Consider the following 22,265-nt stretch of genomic DNA (forward strand, 5'->3'; position numbering starts at 1 on the left):
TTGGTGCAGGTTTTCCTTCTGTTAGAATCTTTTCATCACCTTTAAAACAGCTATTGCGTGTTTGAATTGGCTACAGGAAACTGAAGACTAAGTAATCATTACATTAAGTAGTCTATTTGGCTTCTTGGAGTTAAATGCTTAGGCTCTGGCAAGGTATTTTAGCACAGGGAAGCAAGATGGCTGGAGTCTTATTTTAAAGCACACACAGGCTCCTACATATGTGTGTCTTTCGTTTGCCTGTATTCTTCACTCAAGGCATTAAGGATGAAAGGATTGGAACCCCTACCTTTGTTGGATGATTCCCTGTACTCTCTGATCCTTGTTGGAACTTGTCTGTTTAGGCTTTTCCCAGTTCTTGCTCCTAACAGAACAGTTGCTTCCCCAAGTTCCGGGCTGCTCCCTCTCTGTCAGGCTGGCAACTGATAGCAGCGAGCCAGCAGACATTCCGGAAAGACCCCGTGTCAGATCAAGGGCAGTTTCCTGTTACCTGATACACATGTATTAGGGCAGAGTCCATTGACACAAGTATAATTTAATACAAGAAAAGATCAAGTAATAAATGATTAATGACATTGTAAAGTGTCCCCTTGCAGCGCATGCTCCCTGCATCCCAGTGGATGCTGTCTGGGCCAGCCCTGGAACCAGCCTCGGGGTGAGTGAATCCCACACTAGCTATGCCCATCCAGAGCATTCGGTGTCTTTATGTTCTCATGCTGTCTGGGAGGATTGATTACAGTAATAAAGTGAATCATTGATACCTCTTACTGAGGTTAGCTTTTAAAATTAGTAATTTACAGCTGATTTTTGACAGCACATTTTATGAGTGGCTTTGTTCTTTAATTTCTGATTGCATTGATTTATATCACTCAATTACTGTAGGGTGATAGACTTTTGTTTGTTTTTGTTTTTGAGATGGAGTCTCGCTCTGCCGCCAGGCTGGAGGGGAGTGGCGCAATCTCGGCTCACTGCAACCCTCTTCCTGGGTTCAAGAGATTCTGTTGTCTGAGCCTCCCGAGTAGCTGGGACTACAGGTGTGCACCAGCACGCCCAGCTAATTTTTGTATTTTTAGTTGAGACGGGGTTTCACCATGTTGGCCAGGCTGGTGTCGATCTCGACCTCAGGATCTGCCCGCCTTGGCCTCCAAAGTGTTGGGATTACAGGCATGAGCTACCACACCGGACCTGCTTTTTAAATTAACCACCTTGAGTGGAGAAAGTGACACAGCAGTTAAATAAAACTACTGAAACAACTTGATACATTTTGATTTTTAAGTTTATTAATGAAAAGGACATTTACTTGAAAAGCAACTATGTAATTCAGTGTTTCTCATTCGAAACATTTTGAACAGATTACAGTCTTCTGTTATTAGACTTGATTATCTACAGTCTTTTGTTGTTATAATTGAACATTCCTAGATAGAGTTTGCTTGCTTTTTGTAAATGACTCCAGAGAGCAATTTAGGAAACTCCTCGTTATTTTTGCTTAGGGCTAACATTGATCTCCTGGAGACAGAGCAGTTGTACTTGGGGAAAAAGGAAGAGCTGCTCTGAAGGTCAGCCAGGAACCTTCTAAGCCACCGCTGTGGCCTTGTCTTGCTGTGTTGATATCCTTAGGTTGGAGTCTGAGTTTCAGCACAGGCCACCTGTAAACATTTTTCTCCTTGATGACCTGGGTTGGAACATCCTGCCACCCGGGCAGTGCTCAAAAGTACATCTGCTCCAGAGGTCTTCCAATTGTAACAGTCACATTGCAGCAAGTTGTTGGGTTATATGATGAACAATTACCTTTTGTTTGGAGCAGTAAGACCCAATTATATAGCACCAGTAGTGGTGTTTTTATTGTTGTTTTATTTTGTTTTTGAGATGGAGTTTCGCTCTTATTGCCCAGGCTGGAGTACAGTAGTGTGATCTAGGCTCACTGCAACCTCCGCCTCCCGGGTTCAAACGATTCTCCTGCCTCAGCTTCCCGAGTAACTGCGATTACAGGCACCCACTACCATGCGTGGCTAATTTTTGTATTTTTAGTAGAGATGGTGTTTTACCATGTTGACCGGGCTGGTCTCGAACTCCTGACCTCGTGGTCTCCCTGCCTTGGCCTCCCAAAGTGCTAGGATTACAGGCGTGAGCCACTGGGCCTGGCCTTTTTAAAGTAATCTTATTATCATTCTAATGCATTAGTCAACATGGCGTTTCTACGGTGTGTTCTGCATTTACTAGGCAGCGGGAGCTGAAGCTAACTAGAGCACAGCTCCTGTATTCTGAGGTCAGTAGCATATTGGAGGAGACGGAAAAGATTGAATCACAGCCTCACAGGGTACTGGAGGGAAGAAATGACTGTCCTACTCTGCACAGCCTATCTCCATTGGAGCGCTAGTCCCAGAGTGTAAATGCCTGCCGCTTTTTTTTTCTTTTGGCTGTTATAACAAAATACATGCCTGCCACTTCTAACGAGTGAGTCCTTCCTGGGCATGAAGCATGTATCATTTCTCTGTATACTGCAGAGTTATAGGCACTATGCTTGGCACATAGATTTTATTAAACGTTTGCCTGGGACTACAGGCGTGCACCACCGTGCCCAGCTAATTTTTGTGAGAGGAACTAACGAGAGAACTAGGAGAGAGAGTGAATTGAATGTCCTTGAGTTAATGGGATAGAGTTAATGAAGGCCTCACAGAGGTGTAAATGAGCTGGGTCTTGCAGGATTGGTAGGAGTTTACCAGTAGGGAAGACTTCACCAGCAAGGTGGTTGGGATTTTTGTAGTTAATTGCTAAGAATTTATTCCTGTTCCCCAAATCTTTATAACTAATGCTGACACTAAGCATAAAACAGGATGTTACTATTTCTATAAATGAGCTTTGTTTATTTTTGTTACTGTTTCTATAATGAGCGTTGTTTGTTTTTTTCGAAAAATATTTTTGGTATGTGGTTTTTGTTTCTGATAGGAATTCTCCTTTAGGCTATTGTCAATTTGTTTTCCTATAATGATTTGAAACAATTATATTAACTTAAATGATGTCACAGTCAGTAAAATAATGAAATAAGTTTTATTTATTGAGGGTCGTCTCGTGATGAGATCAAGTGCGTACCGCTACACTCAGGTCGCCAGGTGATTAAGAACAGAATTGGTATTAAGGTCAACAGATTAGCAAAAAGGGGAGAGATTATTGTCTTTTCATTGTTTTGAAAGAAGTACCATCTGCCCATGATCGTTTTGGTTTAGGTTTTGTTCAGCCCAAATTAGAATCCGCTGTGGTGTTGATGTTTCCTTGTTTGTTGGTGATAGCCCGAGAACTGTGTTTCTCATTGTGGATACATGCATTCACCTTTGCTAGTTCTCTTTTCTCCTGTTAAGACATGAATGCAGCTGCTCCTATAATTTCCTTTAGCTAGTTTTACTTCAAAGATGGGTCTTGGTCCTTTGTTTTCTTATAATCTTTTGTCGTTTTCATTTTCCTAATTGATTTTTAATCGTGACGTCACTAACAGCTCTAAAGACTCAGAAAGCTCACCAGGCAGTACGCTTCCCTGGGTCAGAACATGGGAGTACTCTGCTGTCTCATTCAGTACCAGGGCGTACCAGTGAGAGGCTTGTGAAGGGATTGTTTCGGCCTCTCCTTATCCAACAAATGAGGATAATTTTTATGAGATGCATTTTGGTCTTTGGGAGGGGAAGGGAAAATGATGGTTGCTTTCCTTAACTGTCCTTTGTCGGGAATGGTTAAAATGCTTTGAATCTGTTTCTGCTGTGATTGTGAGGTGCAAGCTTTCACATGACATCGTGTGCTGGGTGTTTTGGTCAACACACAGGAACGCTCCTTTATTCTCTGTGCGGCCTTTGGAGGCGTCATTTGAGTGGATGGTCATTTGTTTGAGATGATTGTCAAGGGAATCTTGTGTTCCCACCGATTCTCTGTGCCTGTCATTGCAAGGGCTTCTTTGAGCTGGTCTGCTGACTGTCAGGCACTTGAGACTGACTCAGTGAACAATGCTGCCAGCCTTTCTGACGCAGCCCCTGCCCTCTCTGACTCTTACGCAGGATCAGAATCACTCAGTTATCAACTCTGTTGGTGGAGGTGAGGGAGAAATATTTATCCAGTTCCTGCCTTTCTGCTCCCTTACCTCTTTACAATTAAAAAAAAAAAAAAGCCAAACCAGTAGTTCTGTGAAATGTACGAAGCAGGATGCGTGTCTGTGACTTGCTTCCCTGTAGTGTCAGCGCAGCAGCCTTCCGAGTGGGCACCGTCGCATATGGCGCTGGTGGGCCTGCGTGGCGCCAGCTCTTTCTCCTCTGGTGCCAATGCGGCCCGTTGACAGCTCCAGGATACTTGGATATCTCACTCTTCCGGTTATTTCAGTTGCCAAACTAGAATCCCAACCTTCTGAGAGTCTGTTCTCTTTTGGATTTGTTGGTAGATGTCTGCTCTGCTCCCCTGATATGGTTCATAGAACACTCTGGAAGCCAAGTTCATTGAAGACACTGTGGATGTGTAATTTGGAAGAGGAGACTGCAGCATGGAGGCTTCGCTCCTAGCTCTAGAGAAACAGATACAGAAAAGACAGCATCTAGCACTGGTTAAGGAAACTTAAAGGAAAATGGATTTGGGTTTAGAATTAGGGAGTCATTTCTCACAAGCATAGCCATTCCACTTTGGAAGAAGCTGGTTGCTTCTATCACTGGAGGCATCCAGACTCAGGTTGGCTAGGGAATGTTCAGGACGGGTGCTGTGTGTTGTGTGGGATGGAATGGGTGGTCTTCAAGTCCCATCCTAGTTTTCAAGGTCTGGAGTCCTTTATGTAAGATTTGATTTTTGTACCTGGTCTTCTCTCAGGGTAGTCTTCTACCAGATTTAAAGGAAGGTATTTGTCTGGAGCCTTTGGACTGTCCCGCCCGCCCACCTGCCTGCCTGCCTCCACCTTGGGATCCTGGTGTATTCTGCTGGCCAGCCTAAGATGGAGTAAGCAAGGTGCTGGGTGGAAAGTCCCTGCCCCCACTCTCCCTCTCCCGCTTGCCAGCCCCACGCTAGTGCTACCTGGGCTCCTGTTTGGCCATAAAGCCCCTCTGGGTGCCGATGCCATTTGTCTTCTGGGTATCCAGGTGCTGAGTGGTGGCTGGGCATGATCTTAATTGGATTCTCCCTGTGCACAGCCTTGACTCAAAAGCTGATTTCAGGTGTGTAGATCATACAATGATGGTGGCAAGAAAGAAAGAATGTTTTTCTGTTGCTTGTTGGAACACATTTAAGTGGCCACCTGGAGAAAGCAGAGTGTCTTGATTCGGTGGAGTGGGTTTAGTCTTGACAGCAGGACTTTGGTTAGTGAGGTGACTCTGACTAGTCATCTCCATCCCTGAGCCCTGCCTACCTCGTGCCAGCAAACAGATGTGTCACCGTGCAGCCCAGCACCGTATCTTTCTTTGCTTTACTCCGTTTACCTGTAATACGGGGTTTGCAAAAGGCCTAAAAATAGAAACATCTATATGTGGCTGTATTTGCATTTATAGTTAACTATATGAGCTGTGCATTTGCCCAGGTGGATTTCTTATATCCCGGAGCTACAAGTATAAGCCAACCTTGTGTTTTGTTTTCACTGCTTTCTCCTGTATTTTCTCATGATCTTTAGTGTAACTACTTCTTTTAAAATTATTGATCACTGTTACCTTAAAATTATAAATGGGGAGAATAGAGTTCTCTTTTTTCCTTTGGCTTAATCCCCCTCCTACCCCTTTTATTTGTAGAACTAGAGGAGTAATGATTACTTGGTAGCATATGGATTCGTCTCATTCCTGGTACCAGCCAAATATGCGTTTATTTTGGAAAGCTAGTCTGCGTGCTACGTCCCGACATTACCTTTCACAATCCCTGCTGTGCTTTCTGCCCTAGGGCTGGCACCAGAGAGCATTGCCTGGAAAGCAGAGTAATCTGTGCTCTTGAGATTTTAGAGAATAATGGTAGATGGTCCTTGTTGGGCATGGCTTTCAGTCTTCAGAGTAAGAAAGCGCTGACACAATCTATTTATCAGGTTTGTTCAGTGGAGTGTGCTAAAGGTCATTTGTTGAATTCCATATTTTCAAATAGTTAGGTTTCTAGTATGATGATGCGAACGGCGTTACTTGGATCTGTGTAGTACCGAAGCTGACATTTTGACTGTCGTCTGTAAGTAACGTATGACTACTGTGGATAAAGAGCACCCTGGCTTAATCATGGAAGATAATGTTATAAACTCAGATACTGTTAGAAACTGTAGTGCCGGCAAGCCATGTGGGGAGGCACTGAGGGCAGAAGGCTGACTTCTCCTGGCGTCTTGTCCTTGGAGGAGAGCAGGTGACATCCATTTTGGCTGGTGCCGACGGTGGTGAGTGTACCTGCATAGGTGTGTGCAGCTGGCTGTGCCTGCCAGGAGCTTCCTGGTGTGGGTCTCCTGCCCAAGCTTCTCCTTGTGGGGAATGCTGTCCTTATGCAGATCCTCATCTTCAGGCCTCACCAGAAGCACCTGGCCTGGTGGGCGGAGAGTGGCTGCCCGCGCTCAGAGGCTCAGCTGAGTCCCACTCCACACTTCCTGGTCCAGCTTCCCCCTCTGAACACCTGAGCTGACACTGGGACCGTGAACCCAGACAGGATGACGGTGCTCACAGCTGTAGTTCAGGATGCAGCCAGCTGTGTTTTTCCTACTTCCTCTCAGCTGGGCAGTTCCCTGGGCTCTGAGAATTTTAGCCCTTTTGTCACTGCCTTCCTGCGTGGCTCCCAAGGAGGAAGCAGGCGCTGGAGTGGAAGAGGGGTTCCTGCAAACCTGGTGCTCTGTCCTGCCACCATGACTCCAGCTGGTGAACCACCAGCTCTCCTCCCTTCCCCCCAATATAACCGACACGTGGACAGCCAGACACATGCAGAGCCATTATTTTTTCAAAGACCTGTTAAAGTTTAAAGGTTTTGGGCCAGGTGGGATGGCTAACCCCTGTAATTCCAGCACTTTGGGAAGCCAAGGCAGGTGGATCATGAGGCCGGGAGTTCAAGACCAGCTTAACCAACGTGGAAAAACTCCGTCTCTACTAAAATTACAAAAATTAGCCAGTCGTGGTAGCGTGTGCCTGTGATCCCACCTACTTGGGAGGTTGAGGCAGGAGAGAACCACTTGAACCCAGGATGCTGAAGTTGCAGTGAGCCGAGATCGCACCCTTGCGCTCAACAGAGCGAGACTCCATCTCAAAAAAACAAAAAAAGTTTAAAGGCTTTGTTCACTTGTTCTTGAGACTTAGATTTCAAGTTCACAAATAAATGTGGAGTACAATATGCACCTAAAAATATAATATAGTTTTAATTTTCATATGCACAGTTATCACTGACCAGTACTTACTAAATAACGTGCATTTAGGACTCTAACTCACTTGTAAAAGTAGATTAATAGATCAGTAGGTGGGAATTACAGTATCGGGGGGGGGGGAATTTATTGTTTTCCGTGTGTGTATACCTTCCATCCTGTAAAGGGTCTAATTTACTTTGCATATTTTACACCGTGTTATAAAACGCTATCGGCACTGGTTTTTTGTTGGTTTTAATATAGAAATGACAATGCATACATTGTGGACTCTTCCTTTCAAGCTGGGTATTTCTTCCTCTCTTTTGTTGTTGTTGTTGTTGTTGTTTGAGACAGAGTCTTGCTCCGTCACCAGGCACCGGGCTAGAGTGCAGTGGCGCAATCTCAGCTCACTGCAACCTCCACCTCCTGAGTTCAAGCAATTCTCCTGCCTCAGCCTCCCGAGTAACTGGGATTACAGGCGCGCACCATCATGCCCAGCTAATTTTTGTGTTTTTAGTAGAGACAGGGTTTCACCATGCTGGCCAGGATGGTCTCCCATCTCTTGACCTCATGATCTGCCCGCCTCGGCCTCCCAAAGTGCTGGGATTACAGGCGTGAGCCACCGCGCCCAGCCTCAATCTGGGTATTTCGTTGTTACCCTGAACTAGCTTGGTGGCCAAGAATAAGGCATCTGGAGCCAGGACTCTGTTTTCGGGGATTTTGCTTTGTATTGTTTTGTTTTGTTTGAGAAAGAATCTTGCTCTTTTGACCAGGCTGGAGTACGGTGGTGCGGTCTCAGCTCACTGCAACCTCTGCCCCTGGGTTCAAGAGAGTCTGCTGCCTCAGCCTCCCGAGTAGCTGGCTTACAGGGGTGTGCCACCATGCCTGGCTTATGTTTTTATATTTTTAGTAGAGATGATGGAAGAGAAAGTGGGGAGGGGGGCTTCCAGGTTTTTTTTTTTTTGAGTTTCTGATTAGCCTTTCCAAAGGAGGCAATCAGATATGCATTTATCTCAGTGAGTAGAGGGATGACTTTGAATAGAGTGAGAGGCAGGCTTGTACTAAGCAGTTTCCAGCTTGAATTTTCCCTTTAGCTTAGTGATTTGGGGGCCTAAGATTCTTTTTTTTCCACGGGTCTTTTTAGAAATTTTAAAGACGTATTTCATCTGGTAAAGCTGAAGTCCCACCAAGTGGTAGCTGATGTAGACTAAGCCTCCTGCTTTACAGGGTACCCATTGGGAGGGAGGAGGTGCTGGACAAGGTGAATAGATGGGCAGATTTGTTCAGGAGTTTACCTTTGTTCCTGATGTGGGAAGGCATAGCTTCTATACCGGAATTGTTTGTCTCCCGCAATAAAAATTATAACATTATTTGTATTATACTTTGAGGATTAAAATCATACACTTGTAGTCAAACCCAGGTGTGAGTGATGAGTGTGAGCTTGGACACTGCTGACAGATTAAAATTTGACATCCAGATTCTGGTTCCAAGGAAGGAGTTTTTTTTTTTTTTTGGCCGGGTTCTCTTTCTGAAGCCCAGGTCAGAGTGCAGTGGCATGATCGTGACTCAAAACAGCCATGACCTCCTGGGCTTAAGCAGTCTTCCCACCTCAGCCACGCAAGAAGTTGAGACCACAGAAATGTGCTGTCAGGCCCAGCTAATTAAAATTATTGATTGATTGATTGATTGATTGATCCAGATGAGGTCTTACTGTGTTGCCCAGGCTGGTCTCAGACCCTTGAGTTTAAGTGAACCTCCTGCCTCTGCCTCCCGAAGTGCTGGGATTACAGGCCTGAGCAAGCCACTATGCCTGGCCTATGAAGGTTTTTTGGTTGGTTGGTTGGTTTTTTGAGATGGACTTTCACTCTTGTTGCTCAGGCTGGAGTGCAATGGCACGATCTCATCTCCGTAGGAAGGCTTTTTGAATAATTCTCTTCCTCATTCTCTTTCACTCAACCCTGATGAACCTTGCTGGACTTCATTACATGTGAGATTGCTCATGTGACATGCAGGTTGCAGATCAGGTGGGTGGGGGCTGATAACAGTCTCACTTGGCCTCAGTTTCCTTGTATGTCCAGTGAAGGGATGCGCCCTGGCTCTAAAAGTAAACATTCTCAACAGAAGAATCTGGGCATTTGCCATCAAACAGATTCCCATTCTGTAGGCAGTTAATTTTCCACACCACAGGAGATGTTTGTGACATTTCCCATTTCTTTAAAGTCTAAGATAGATATTGATCCCTCGGAAGGAGATTAAGTTCTCTGGTTCCATCAGGCGTAATGATTTCAGTTTTATTGTTACAGGTGGCGAGTGCTAACCCAAACCTTTCACATACAGGAATGTCATCCCATGTAGACCTTTGAATCCAAATTTCATTTGTAGTTGACCTTTGGGGGTGACAGTCCAATTAGTGTAAATTGTAATAGCCCTTCATCTTAGATACCAGTTTAAAGTTCATTTTAGGTGAGTTTCCAAACAGATGCAATGGATGTATATCAGTTTAACTTGATAAACTTGCAGATAAAAATGTATGACGTGAGGACCAGTGTTTGAAAGATTGTTTACGTGACCTGATGAATTTTCATTTTGTCCGTTTCCAAAATACACAGGAATGCAGGAATGCCACCTTCATTCAGATCAGACTTAGCCTTCCTTCGCAGGATATGCCCAGAGATTTATTGACCACATTAGCTTCAATGAGGAAGGTCAGATAATTTAAGACATTAGGCATCTCTTTTAAGGGCAAAGTACATGTTACTGAGGAATCTGGGCTCTCTGGTAGAAGGATGTGTTCCTGGATTTTTCTTTTTTATGTTTTTGGATTTTTCTTCTCAATCTCTGCCCTCTGAACTTTTTTTTTTTTTTCTGTTGAGACAGAGTCTCACTCTCTCACGCAGGCTGGACTGCAGTAGTGCGATCTTCTGCTCACTGCAGCGTCCGCCTCTCGGGTTCAAGCGATTCTCCTTGCCTCAGCCTCCACAGTAGCCGGGATTGCAGGCACGCGCCACTATGCCCAGCTAATTTTTGTATTTTTACTAGAGACGGAGTTTCACTATGTTGGCCAGGCTTGTCTCAAACTTCTGACCTTAAGTGATCTACCCACCTCGGCCTCCCAAAATGCTGGGATTACAGGTGTGAGCCACGCGCCCAGTCTTCCTCTCTGATCTTGAACCTCTTTTCTACTCTTGCCGAGCTGTAGATGGGCGGAGTGTCAGTATTTTAGGTGTGTGACCTCCTCTTTTGCTTATTGGTGTTTGGGGTCTGTGGTGTCTGTCTGGGGAGCAGGCGTGTGCAGGAATGAGAACAATCTTCACTCTTCCTTTCCTGGCATCTTTTTTTTTCGTTCTCTCTGGAAGGTCATGATGGTCCCCTCCACTCCCTCAACTCCCACATTTCCATCCCCTCTACTTCAGACAGACTGCTGGAACTTTCTGCCTCTCTTGGGGTACTTAGGATGCCCTGCATGTGCAAGCTGCTTTCAGAAAAAGCCAGATCCCGCCACATCAAACTGCAGGCCCTGCTCGAATCTGCTGTATCCTGGTTTTAGGTGGGTGGGAAGTGGGAATTGGCATTTTGTCCTTTTACTGAGATTTTCGTCATAACCACGTGTGTGTACCCATTAAGACTAGACAAGGGAGTTGCCGCTGCTGAAAGAAAAGTCATTGTTTATTCATTTTGCATTGGAGGAAATGAGCATTGGGGGCTTCTGTGACAGCTTAGGGGAGCAGGAGAGTAAATAGCAGGGCTAGGTATGGGTCCCCTCCCCCCCTCATTCACCAGCTAGTGCTATTTGAGGGCTAGAACCAACTGTGCCGTGTCTTGACCGGGTTTGTTGCTGTGTCACGACAATGCAATTGCAGCCACACCTCCGTAACGTTCACCAAGCTGGGTACTGTTGGGAGCACTTTGCATGCATTTGTGCAGTGATTGCAGCAACAGCCCTGTGTGGTAGATTATTGTCCTGTAGATCTGTAGGATTGATTGGTTATCTGTAGGAGACATCTACATAGATATAGATGTACGTACTTACAGAGCAATGAAGAAATGAGCGCAAGATTACTCCATCAATTAGGGGCTTCAACCCCATCAATTAGGGGCTTCAGCGCTCCTGCGCTTAGCCGGCCCCTGTTCCGCCTTCGGTGGTAGCCTGGAAGGACACCCTTCATTCGCTGGTTCAGGGCACTTGGAAGCTAGAGCAAGAGTGATGGAAGGAGTGAGATTGCTGTGTCTGCGGGTCACTGCACAGCTCACCCTGCGGGCCTGGCGCGAACCTGCTGCCGTTCATCAGCCTGTAGGATCTCCAGCACAGGACCAGGTTAGTGAGTGAGCAGAAAAGTAGTGCACTGATTTTGTTTCCATTAAACCATAGAACATAACAATTTTGACTGCAGAGAGGCAGGCAGAATAGCTTATCCAGGAAAATAATAGTGTGTTTGTAAACCAGAGAACGACAGTACTGTGTGGTGGGGAATTCTGAAGGTCTTAAGTCTGTTTCTCGACTTCCCCTCTTGCTTTCATTGTTTCAGACAAATAATTTCTGATGGACCCCAAATTGGCAGGTCTCCATAGGGACCACCCCTAATCTCAAATCTGTGTAATGAAGCATATGCAACATTTCCACTCAATTGAGAGTTCCACTCTTCAGAACAGTCATAGAACTGTGGTGTTGGTAGTCCATCCTGCACGTGTGTGTGTGCACACTTGTGTGATGTGTCAGCTTGTGCCTGCAGAGACTGGGCCAGCAGGGCTGAGGCTGTTGCCAGGAGAGTGGCTGGGCAGTGAGTTGGGCTGGTGTCCTACACCTCCCTCCCAGGAGTTTCTGTGCTGCACGGAGCTCTTCAGAACCTATAGTGGCATTTATGGTATTTTTTTTAAAATGCTGCTTTTGTTTATTTTTTGCAGTCTAATTTTTTTAGATGGTGAATGGATCGCATTGTTGCACGTATTTGATGAATATCACAGCAAATGCAAGGGTGACTGGGAGTTCTAAGCCCCTGGGTGTCTCTCCTTGTGGGTTTTCTTGCAGTATTGACACTCTCTGCTCCCCAGGCTCTGGGTCCTCGGGTTCCCCTGTACCCCTGCCTGGGGTGCTGAGGGATCTCACTTCCTACACCTTGCTTGGAGCCAATCCAGTGACTCCACTTTTAAGGCTCCGAGGACTTGAGTACACAGTCTTAAACAACCCTAGAATGTTGGGCTAGAAGGGACTTTGACCCTTCCTCCGCACTCCACCCTTTAAGGGTGAAAGCAACAGGTGGGGCTGACTCATGGGGCAGAGGAGGCCATGCCCCCAGGGGCAGGTGCAGGAGGGAGCCTGGCTCTTGAGGTTAAGTTTTGTTTCAGAGACAGAGCTTCCATTGGAGCACTTGATACTGTGCATTTGAAACACTGAGACACAGCTTCAAGTTTAAAGGTGAAAACCAAGGAGGAAAGCATAGTTTATTCCTAGCTTCCAGTAGAGGAGGCTGGCCAACCTAAGCAGCCACATCAGAACCAGAGTCCGAGGCAGGACGGACATTCCTAAGTCTGAGATCTACAGCGGAGCGTCTCCCTGAAGAGTTCTGACAGGCTGGGCAGCTAGTGCTCCTGACCCTGAATGCACTTGAACAAGCTCTTCCGGGAGAGGCTCGGGCTTCTGGCTACTGGTAGATACCTGTCTGCTTGGGGCAGGTGCATTGGCTTTCTGTTGCTTTTACAGTATCTGGGTGAAGTCACTGTGTTTCTTCTTGATGTATTTATTTATTTTTCTCCAGTCTAGTCATAGTATTGGTTTCTAGAAATCAAAGTCAATGGTTTTATTTTTGGAGTTCTAAATCCAGGCATATTAAATACTTTGGCTGGCCTGAGGATTTGGCAGGGATTTGTGGCTGCTATTTTAGATATGCCAGGAGTCTTCTTGGAAGTTGCTCACCACCTGGTTTTCTCCAATTAGGCTGTGAGCCTGGATTTCAGATTAGCGTGCCTAGAGTGGGGTTTGTAGACCAGATCCTACCCCTCCTCCAGACTCTGCTCACCAGTGCTAGGCAGAGCAGCGAGGAGTCTGCCCCAGGTGATTCTGAGGCCTCCGTTGCTTCTGAGAGACCCCAGCTCTGGGATGCTCCGGGCTGCTGGGTACCGGTGCCTTCCTCCCCACCAATCAGGCACATGCAGGTAGGGGTTTGCACCCAGCCCCGGGACTGTCATATCTAGGGAAAGGCCACTCTGGCAGTGGATGCCACTGCTGTTGGTGGCAAGTGAGAAAGGCCCACCTGTGTTACGGCCAGTGGTTTCCAGTGCCTTACTTTTGGAGGCAGGAATTGTTACACATCTCCGTTGCAGGAAGCAAAAGTAGATTTAACATGTCTTTAAAATCTGCTGAAGACTCTTAAGGTAAAGATACCCACTTGAGATGTGCCGACATTTAGTTGGGACACTGAGGATTCTGTGACTGGCGGTGAGTCCCTCTCCCCCTGCACAGCAGCAACAGTGGTCCTAAAACAATTGGATGGCCGCGGTCATTTGTGGATGTGACCACAGCCAGGTCCCATGTTGATAAATGCTGGACAGTGGACACTAGTGGGAGACTCTGTACAAGTCACGCTGCTCTGGGCTCATTCACACCTGCAGAAGGCTCCAAGCTGGGGGGCTGGAGGCCTCTTGCTCTGGGGGACCATGTCCCCCTCCCCATCCTTCCCTGTCCTGAGTGTGGCCTCCATCATGTTGACCCCTGTACCCCTGCCTGTCCCCCATTCACCTACAATAGGGATGAGCTTGGGGACAATGGCCAGTGACATCCAGGAGAGGGAACTTAGAGGCAAAGCAGGAATGCAAAATCAGAGTTCCCAGTAGAAACAAACATGCAGCATATTGTGAAACTTTTCAAAGAAATCAACAGCATCGCGATAGCTCATTCTCTGGTTGCTGGTTATCTAGTTACTAGTGGCGAGATACAGTGAGACCATAAAGCTTTCTCAAGAGGGTATAAACCAAATAAATTCAGATCCCCAGTGCGAATGTTGAGTTTGACTTTGGATATCCATGTAAGAAGCTTTTTTAGATGTGTTCTGTATCCATAAGCCAAAGCCAGGGGCCTAGGTGGTGACACCCGTAGGTACGCCGGTGGCCTCTCACCTGCTCTTCTGCCCTCACGCCATAGCAGAATGTGGCCCCTGCCTTCCATCTTCCCCAAGGTGCCAATGGGCGCCTGGCCTTCTCCAGCACCAGGTCGTCCTCTTTCTCCTTTGTGCCTGTACCACCAGGCGCACATCGAGCCTTCACTGGCTTAGATAGCAGGAGGGGCACCAGCTAGAAAATGTGATTCATGTTGCCTACTAGTCCCTAAAAGCCACCGGGTGACTTCCACTGTTGTTAGAATGAAATCCAAATTCTGCACGCCATCCCTAGCATCAAACCACACTTCGCCCTGGTTCCTCTGTGCCCCCTTGTCTTCGTGGGCCACGCTTTTCTGACTCGGCCTCAATGCGTAGCCAGTGGGCTCCCCTTGCTAACCCATAGCCCCCAGGCCCAGCACCTCAGAGAAGCCCCTGACTAACGTGCACCCGCCAGCCTCCCCTGCTCATCCTTTCCTGCTGCCTCATGTGTCCTGCGTGGCATTTATTACAACCCACAGTCACAGGGCTGGCGGTGGACTTGCTGGTTGCCTGCTCTAGACTGCTGCTTCTTGAAGGTGGCGTCAGGGCGTGCTTGGCATGCATATCTCCCTCGGTGTGGCACTGCCTGGCTCTGGAGATAGCGAGGGAGGGAGGGAGGCAGTGAGCAGGACCCGCTGCTGTGGGTGTTGGCATCAGCGGAGTTGGCAGGTACCGTGCATGGGAGAGGCAGAGTGGCCTGCAGGCCAGTGGCCAAGGCCCAGTGTGGACTGAAGAGTTGTCAGATTGCACTCGCCGGCCTAGGGGCCTTCCTGGTGTGGGCTGCAGCAGTGACCACTGGGGAAGGCCCTGCCAAGGCCAGCTCCTCAGGAAGGAGGCTCCGGAAGGAGAGAGGTGCAGAATGTCTCTTGTAGAACGTTTCCCAAGTGCCTCTCAAGCTCCCACTTGCGGATTCCCTCAGCCAGCAGGCCTGCAGGAGGGGGCTTTGGGGCTGCACTGCAGTCTTTGCAGAGGGTTCAGGGGCCCTGGAGGTGGTGGCAGTGTGGGCTCAGGAGCTGGAATAGCTCTCAAAGCTGTCCCTGATTAGGCAAAGGGGCTGGGCCCTGATGCCTGTTACCAACCTGTGACTGGACGTGCTCTGCCCTCCGGGGGTCGTATCCTTGGGCCACACCACTCACTCCTCAGTGCAAGTGCAGTCACTGGCATGGGGACTCCGCCTAGAGTGGTCAGCCACCTGCCCTCCCGACGGCCAGGTGCTGAAGGCTTTACCCCTGAACAGAGGGACAGGCTGGTGCCCACCACAGTCACGTGAAGGCATTGTGGAAAGCTCTCATTAAAAGAGCATTAAGCCAGGTGTGGTGGCTCTCAGCTGCATTCCTAGCTGCTCGGGAAGCTGCAGCGGGAGGATCGCTTGAGCTCAGGACCCCATCTCCAAAAACCCCACAAAACGTTAGAAGTAGGAGTACTTGCTATTCCAATAGGAGGATGTAGAAACTAGGTAAGAGTTACTGAGAATGGATTTGAATTTGCTTTTATTCCTACTGAAAAATGAGAAATAAACTTGATTTCCTCTGACAGAGTGTGGGTCCTGTGGGTTGGTCCCCAGCACTTACTTGGGGGTTGATGGCGTTCCCATTTGAAAAATGTGGCAGTTTCAATGTCTGCTAATGCTGCAATGCATACCAGGAACATTTCATAAAAAGTCACAGAAACTACCATGAGATTCTGGAAGCTGCATAGTTAATTGTCCATTTATCTTGAAGTCTAGTGATGTAAAGAATAAGGAATAAAATCAGGAAGCTGGCTGGGCGTGGTGGCTCACACCTGTAATCCCAGCACTTTGGGAGACTGAGGTGAGTAGATCATCTGAGGTCACAAGTTCGAGACCAGCCTGGCCAACATGGTGAAATCCCGTCTCTACTAAAAATACAAAAATTAGCTGGGCGTGGTGGCGGGCGCCTGGAACCCCAGCCACCTGGGAGGCTGAGGTGGGAGAATTGCTTTAACCTGGGAGGTAGAAGTTGCAGTGAGCCAAGATTGCGCCACTGAACTCCAGCCGAGGCGACATAGCGAGACTCCCGCTCAGGAGGAAAAAATATAAGGAAGCTGCTACCTTGCCAAGGACACTCGCTCCGCCTCATCTTGCGCAGGCATCTCCTGGGCACCTTTCAGGGCAAGTCCTGCTGTCACTGCACAGCTCACCTTGTATACATGGGCTGCTCTTCTGCCCTCCTGAGGCGTTATGGGTGATTAGGAAGCAGATGCATCTCAGACTTGGAGATCAAATGACGAGAGGCTGTGTAAGCACCAGGATGTAGGAGGGGGCTCCGGCTTCCTAGCAGCTTCACCTGGTTTAACCCGAAGGTGACAACAAGGATGCGTCAGGTCAGTGGGAGGTGTTGAGCAGGGCTCTGAGGTTGGGGAATATAAGTATTTAAAAAATCTTGTGTCAGTAATTTTCTATTAAATAGACTGTATAATCTCGAAACAAGGTAAGAATCTTTGACATTCTGGCCGGGTGCAGTGGCTCACACTTGTAATCCCAGCACTTTGGGAGGCTGAGGCGGGTGGATCACCTGAGATCAGGAGTTCAAGACCAGCCTGACCAACATGGAGGAAACCCTGTCTCTACTAAAAAAAAAAAAAAAATACAAAATTAGCCAGGTGTGGTGCTACATGCCTGCAATTCCAGCTACTTGGGAGGCTGAGGCAGGAGAATTGCTTGAACTCGGGAGGCAGAGGTTGTGCTGAGCCGAGATGGTGCCATTGCACTCCAGCCTGGGCAACAAGAGCGAAATTCCATCTCAAACACAAAACAAAACAAAACTTTGTCATTCATGGTATGAAGAATGAGAAGCTGGGAGATAACAAGGACCTTTTCCTCAGGTTTTCTCCTTAATTATGCTTGCCAGTGTTTTAAGCATCGAGACTGACCTTTGCAGGCTTCTTGGTTTTCAGCCTGGATTACCATGTGGATGTAGATAAGTCAGCTCTCACTGTAATAGCTCTTAGAGGTGTAGAAGGGAACTATGTCACTCTGTGAGAGCACCTTTATTGCCCTATCTTATAGAAATAGTAGATGCTCATTGTGAAGACTTACGAAAGGATTGAAATTTGTAAAGAGAAAAAGGAAATCTCTTAGCCTCCTACTCCTCAGAGATAGCTCCTCTTGTAAGATCAATTGGGTATTCTTGGAGACAGTATACTTCATGGGTGTTTATATGCTGCCTGATTAGTCAGTGACAGGGTGAACAGGCATGGGCTCAGGTTACACAGGATGACAGTTTTTGTGCTTAGTATATTACATTTGATCTGTCGTGGAACTTCTTTAGAACAGACAGCTTTTGTTCCAGACACAGTATTCATTGGGGGTGGGGTCTGCCTCTGAGCATACATATTGACAGAGCAGTGTCTCCCACCTCTGAGCTGGTCAGTTGGAGGGCCGGGCGCAGTGGGGGCACTTTGCTGGGTGAAAGAGGTAAGAGGTGAGTCAGCAGGGGCTCAGAGAAACCGTGTGCTTTTACAGGAGCATTTGCACTCCAAGCCCAGGGAGCTGAGAGAGGTCACTGTCCTTAATAAGGAGGTGGCTTAATAAGTTTCTGGATGCCAGGCAGCATTGTTGGGGGAGATGCTGAATAAACCCTCTGTGATGCAGTCTTCAGATTTTATTCCCTTCGCTGCACCCATGGAAGGTCTGTGTTGACAACAGAGGAGGGCCAAGGAGATACTTGCATGGGGTGGGCAACAGAGGCACCAGGATGGGCATTGCCCAGAGGGAACCTGCATGATTTGTTTGCCAATTTTGTTTGTTTGAGACAGAGTTTCACTCTGTTGCCCAGAGTGCAGTGGAACAATCTCAGCTCACTACAACCTCCGCCTCCCGGGTTCAAGCAACTCTCCTGCCTCAGCTTCCTGAGTAGCTGAGTTTACAGGCGCACACCTCCATGCCCAGCTAATTTTTGTACTTTTAGTAGAGACAGGGCTTCATTATGTTTGCCAGACTGGTCTTGAACTCCTGACCTCAGGTGATCCACTCGCCTTGGCCTCCCAAAGTGCTGGGATTACAGGCATAAGCTACTGCGCCCGGCCTGTTTACCAGTTTTTAAACCATGGCTTATGACCCTTACTCTGAGCATCAGTGACGGGGGAACCAAGCGTCATGTGAGGTCACAGGGTGCATGGTGGACATTTCAGTGTGAAGGGCGGGGCAGGTGCCCCAGCTTCTGCACTTTTAAGCCTAGATTGTTGTGTCTTGGATGCGAAGCCACAGTCCAAGCTCACAGGGAAGAGAGATGGTCTTTGTGGCTGGCTTAACAGACCTTCTCCCAGGAGGCTGATGAGATTTGCTGGGCATTACAACCTGATGGGCAAGGATTTGTTTTAATCATGTAACACAGCCACACATTAATAATGCTACTGTGAAATTGCTGCCCATTTCCTGTGCATGTGCTGCAGAGTTACTTGTGGGGGAAAAATTATTCATGCTGCCTCTGAAAATGAGCCTCGTTCCCACCTTGTAAAGAGAAATATCCTAACTTTTTTTTTTTGGGGGGGGGTTGGGTTCGATTTGCTTATATTGACATTAAGTAACGGCTTATTTTAGCTGAACCTTCCCTTTCGGTCAGTGCCAGCTCGTTAACCTGAGAGAAGCTGGGTTAGCCCCGGGCACCAGCCGGCCTTAGGTCTGCATGGAAAGGGTGTTCTTACTAAGAGTAGATTCTGGGAGGCGAGAGCTGGAAGCACTGGATACAGCCCTCCCATTTCACAGATGAAGAGATTGAAGCCTCAAGAGGCAAAGTGACTTGCAGGAAAGTTGCCCCGGCGTCTCATACAGAGCCTGGATTTGAACAGCGTTGACACATCAGGATGGGGAGGTGCTAATTTGCTTCTTAGCTGTGTTGGATGTTCATGTTGTTCATCTTCATGTGAGGTTGTTAGATGTAGTTTATCACATTAGTGCCCACTGCCCCCACACCCCACTGCAATCCCAGGTGAAGTGATGCTCCTCTGTGAGTGACACATGGCAGTGGGGATGCATACCTAGTGGACTCTCTGTGCCTGTCACCTCTGGGTCTGGGAGGGGTGACCCTTGGCTTTACAGACTGTGCTACCTTCACCTTGCCCCATGGACCCTGCCCCTACCAATTTCTTAGTCTGCTGTTTTGGCCAAAATTCAGCAATAGTAAGGAACAAGTTAATTCTGATTGCTCTTTCTGTAAAAATTTTCTGGATTTATTTTTGTCTATTATCGAGCCATCCCTTATTATAAGCATTAATTTCACCATGAATTAAACAGTCTGACTGACTGAGTTTGTAATTCTTTCTGGAATGAAAACTATCAGGGCCAATAATATCCAGCCCAGGAGTGACAGAAATTCAGCATTTGAATTGTAAATATCTTCTGTCCTGTGTTCTTTATTTTAACCAGGGAAAATGTTCTGTGCCTATTGACTTCTTAACTTCAACAAACACGGTGGCTCTTGTGTACCATCGGCATCTAAGCTGCAGAGTCTAAATTACCTGTTAAAACAGTGGTCTCCAACCTTTTTTGGCACCAGTGACTGGTTTTGTGGAAGACAGTTTTTCCAGGGACCCAGGGATTGGGGGAGGGTTTGGATGAAACAGTTCCACCTGAGATCATCAGGCATTAGATTCTCATGAAGAGCACACATCCTAGATCCCTCATGTGTGTGGTTCACAATGGAGTTCACACCCCTCCGAGAGTCTCATGCGGCCAGTGATGTGAGCGGAGCCCAAGAGGTAATGTAAGCCGTGGAGAGCAGCTGTAAACACAAATGAAGCTCCACTTTGCTCATTCACCTGACACTTACCTCCAGCTGTGTGACCCTGTTTCTAACAGGGCACGGATGGGTACCAGTCCATGTCCCCAGGGTTGGGGACCCATATTTTAAGAGATATCTCTACCCAAACTGCAGTAAGACAAGTAGCTGTCTACTCCTAGGTCTCAGGAAAAAAATAAAAGTGGCTGTGAATTTAACCTAGGGATTTTGCTTTCTCTTGCCATTTCTGACTCATCCCTTTTCATAAAATATCCCTGCGTCAACATTTTTACTTTCATGGACTCCACAGTTTCATTTTAGGTGCTAAAATGTTTTAAAGCATTTTTGAGATCTGTTTACAAGTCTGTGTCTTACGTGAAATGCAGGATTCTGGCTTTGGTCTAAGGTGACAGTGTTCTCCCGCTTCTTAGGGGTGCCAGGAACCCCTGGCGGGAGGCCGTCTCCCGCAGTGTGACAGCTGGCATTCTGGTGGTGGCGCGCAGTGTGTTCCTACAGTCATTTCTCAGACTCTTGCTGTTCTAGCAGCTCGACGGTGGCATAATTGTTCCTCAACACCTATTACAATTTTGAAATTTTTATTATTCTTCCCACTTTAGATAGAAGCTCAGTTACCGAGGCTCAGGAATAAATTGAACATCTACTCAGCGTGTGAAAACCCTGGGGTGGATTTTTAGCAAGCTCCTGAAGGCAGGTGTCTGGAGATTAGAGAGGAAAGGAGCACAGGGGAGGCCCGTCCCTGTGGCTGGTCAATGGTGCAGGCAGGAGGTGGCAGTGGCCTGGACTGCCATGAGCATCGGACACGACCCCACCCCAGGCTTGCACAGGAGGGACAGAAAGGAAAGAACAGGTTAAGCAGAATGTCCCCACTCAGCCCCATGTCCTCCCCTCCCCTTCTGGTTTTCCCTTACTTTGATGGGGGGAGTCAGGTGTGGGAACAACGGATGAGCTGGGTAAGGGTGATGGGGGCCCAGGGCCTGTAGATGTAGACAGCGTCTTTGGTTGGGTTATCTGGTATAGAGAGCCTGATGTGTTTGCCGACTTTTCATGACATTGGAACTCACTATATGGTGGAAGTTGAATTGCACTTTTTTTCTCCTGGGGTTCTGTGACTCCCATAAATGGGATCCTGGATACTCCCTCCTTCTTTGTAACTCCCATGGAACATTTTGTAGCCAAAATTTACTTCTTAGGGCCATGAAATGCCCTCCAAAAATGAAGGACCGCATCCAAATTGCGTTCCATGGCCAAAGTCGTTATCATCACTCGGAGATGCAAACTGGGAAGCACTTTTGGTTTTGAGAGCCACAGTGCTTCACGAAGCACGGGGTGGGCACGCCATTCCTTCTCCACCAACCTCGTCAGCAGTCAGCCTCCGTGAGAACCAGCCTTCGCAGTAGGGGTGTCTACACTCTCCACCAAGCCGGCAAGATTCAGGAATTAAAGAGGGAAGTGAGACCCCTGTGAAACAAGCCGTGAGGCGTGGGGCTTTGCCAGAGGTGCCAAGGAGGCCACAAAATCTATTTTGGAGGCTACCTGAGGCTAGTTCTTTTGGGGACTTCAGTATTGGGGAAACGGCCTGTTTCTGGAGCTTGAGCTGCATCTGTGGACAAGCTTGTCCTCAGCCTCTAGGTTAACAAGCTGGGGCCAGAAGGCTGTACTGCACGTGGACCCAAAACCTGTCCTAGGAAGATGCTTGCAACAAAACCCACTATCACCTTGGTTTATCACAGCGAGATGGAAACTGGGTGGCACTGGGGCACAGGTTTCGGGGCTGTCAGGTTATCATTTATGCGTTAAATATTCCGAAGCAGCCTCAGTTGATGAAACACAGTTCTTCTGAAGGAAATGCAGAAGATAATACCAGCAGCGCAGGAGAGCCTAGTAGGCTGTGCTCCGCCCCTCGAGGCTGTTCCCGGGCCTCTTGTTTTCACACTTGGAAAGGGGAATTTTCTTCTTTGCCATTTCACTTTCAAATCCTCACACCCTCTGCTTTGCTTCTCTCAGACATGAATTGTTTAAGCAGTGCTTTACACACCCACAAGGGCGTTCTCAGGGAACTCCGTGATTCTGAAGCCGGGGGTA

The 22,265-nt window shown here is 47.6% G+C and overlaps 1 protein-coding gene across 13 annotated transcripts in view; it reads left to right on the forward strand.

Moving 5' to 3' along the window:
- AGAP1 (ArfGAP with GTPase domain, ankyrin repeat and PH domain 1) overlaps positions 1-22,265 on the forward strand; it is a 617,831-nt gene that overhangs the window by 173,436 nt on the left and 422,130 nt on the right. The gene's annotated exons all lie outside the window — the stretch shown is intronic.

The sequence above is a fragment of the Cebus imitator genome, unplaced genomic scaffold (genome assembly GCF_001604975.1).
Source record: "Cebus imitator isolate Cc_AM_T3 unplaced genomic scaffold, Cebus_imitator-1.0 Scaffold106, whole genome shotgun sequence".
Lineage (NCBI taxonomy): Eukaryota > Metazoa > Chordata > Mammalia > Primates > Cebidae > Cebus > Cebus imitator.